Source organism: Dermacentor silvarum, chromosome 7 (assembly GCF_013339745.2).
Source record: "Dermacentor silvarum isolate Dsil-2018 chromosome 7, BIME_Dsil_1.4, whole genome shotgun sequence".
Classification (NCBI taxonomy): Eukaryota; Metazoa; Arthropoda; class Arachnida; order Ixodida; family Ixodidae; genus Dermacentor; species Dermacentor silvarum.
In genome coordinates, this window is record NC_051160.1 from 4,435,905 (window position 1) to 4,438,361 (window position 2,457).

The following is a 2,457-nucleotide window of genomic DNA, read 5'->3' on the forward strand; positions in this document are numbered from 1 at the left end:
GCGAAACCGAGCAAAAGCGTTTGAGCGTCCAGATACTTTAATGACCGAGTGTTCGTTGCTCCTTGGGCTGTCGACGATTCCGGAGGTGATCTTGCGGAAAACATGGCCGGGTCTCGAAGCATAACCTCGCAAGAACTTGGCCGAACCGAGAAAAAGCTAGGTGTGGTCGCCAGCTTCGCTGTTTGTCCAGTCTGCGCACCACTAGTGTGAAGCTGCCCCTAGTTTTTTTTTTTTTTTTTAATTATTGTACAAGATATTAAAAATCGTCAGTGGCAGTTAGCAAAATTCTAGCCATTAAGCTAAATTACTCAGAGGCAGACATTACTTGCACGAGAAATCAAAATGCATAATCATACACTTAAGCAAAATCCACGGCTTAATTTTAGAATTAATTACTTTACGACAGATATTGCAATATACGGATTGTAGCCAGTGAGTTCGCAAGGCGTATCCACTTGGAACGAACTTTCAGGATGACACCAGTTTCCGGATAACAATTGCCAAAGTTGGCGATAAAATACATCGGCGTCCCAGTTGCTTTCGTGCTTCGATGCATAAAACAACATTTTCTTTAAAAAGTAAGTGGAACAACAGTGGATATTTCCGTGAGTTTGACGGCGCATATCTCGAAACCGTCGTCAGTATTCGCTTCAATTGGATATCCCTTGCAAACTCTCCTGCTACAACTCGCAAAGTGCAATATGTGCCATAAAGTAATTTATTTAAAAATTAATTAGCGATTTCTTGTTAATTAGACGTTTACGCATCTCTTCTGTAAACTGCACATATATGCAGTTTACAGAAGTGAGGTGTTAGGTATTGGTGCAGAGTTATGGATTTGTAAACTTGGTGCTTCTATTTTTCCGCAAGTTTCCGATATTCGACCTTTTTTTTTTTTTGCAAGAAATTACAGGTCCATTATGAAAATTCTGCTGCCTAGAACTGCTATAATCTAGCCTTAATCTATCAAATGTAACAATTTCATTCAAATCGGTCCAGTGTTGTCAAAGAAAAGCATTGATACATTTTACAAGTATTTAAATAAGGAACTAAATCGGAGTTAGTCCCGAGCTAAAGCTTCCTCTCAACATCCCTGGCTCAAAAGGGTTTGAACTTGAGTTTGTTGCTATGGCTTCATTACGGCAGTAACAGCGCGAAAAAAACTAGACAAGTTCTGTCTTTCTTGTCTCGTTGTGCGTCTGTATGTGTCGCTTCTGCCGTCCATTGTCTGTTGCTGCGCCGCAATTCTGGTGAGTACGTTCATCAAGGGCTGACTAGGCAGTCCTGGCACCTTTAAGATGAGTCACCTCGTGAGTCACGAATTAAGTACGCCTCTTCAAAGTATAAGCAAGGCGTGCATCTAGCATCCGCTTACGCTGATGATGGTCTTCAACTGGTCGCGTCCACTCTTGGAACGTGGATGTGGACGGCAGCTTTGTGTTAACCATCAAACCTAAGGAAAAATAATCTTGGAGTATGCTTAAGCATTCAAAGATCCCTGACTGCTTCTCACGCTTCTCGCAACTGCAGCTTATGTAACCGTTATAATTAGGGAGCCTACATGCAACGCCGTTTGCATGTAGGCTCCCTAGTTATAATGTTTACTGGGAAACGCTGGCGGCGAACGCTATGCACGAAGGCGAGCTTTCTGGTAGAAACGCGGCCTCTTGCGTGGGCCGATCTCGGAGGTGTGCACTAGGGAGCCTACATGCAAGCGCTGCAGCGCTTGCATGAGGCTTCCTATAGCGTGCACTGCCGCGCCCCCCAAAATTACGTCATTTTCAGGTTTCTGATATTGTTTCGCACTTTTAACATTTCAGTCTGAGAAGATTTAATATAAAAGGCAAGCGCCGTCGGTAATGCAATTGTCAAGAATGTAAGACAAGATATGAGCTGTGCTGTGGCAATATACGGCCGCATATACGCATATCGTATAGCAAGGCGTGGCATATACATATAGTACCTAAATAAATACGGAAATTTTCGCTCACGGACAACTCCGCCAATGCTGACACCGGATTTTCTGCGACATGGTGCTATCTTAACGCTATCTCGTTAAAAATGTATATTGCCTTAAAATAGAAAAACACTTGGGCCTCTGGTACGGTCTGATACGCGCGAGTACACGATGGCAGAATGAAAAAGTGCTTGGCACTTGGATTTAGGTGCAAGTTAGAGAGCCTTACGTAGTAAAACCTGATCAAGATTCCTCAACCATACGTCATCGCCATATCTCCAGTGTTGCTTGTGTAAGCCTGCAAGAACCGGTGTTATTTCCCACACTTCTGTACACATAAAGAGTAAGCATTTCTGGAAGCACCAGGATTCTAAGAAGGGCTAGTCGGTTTGCGTTCATTATGGCGAAACAGCGCAGACTATACGGGACGAGTACAACGGACGACACAATGCGCTGGAAGACCTGCAGATTAGCGCACACGATGAATCGTTCGAGCCGCA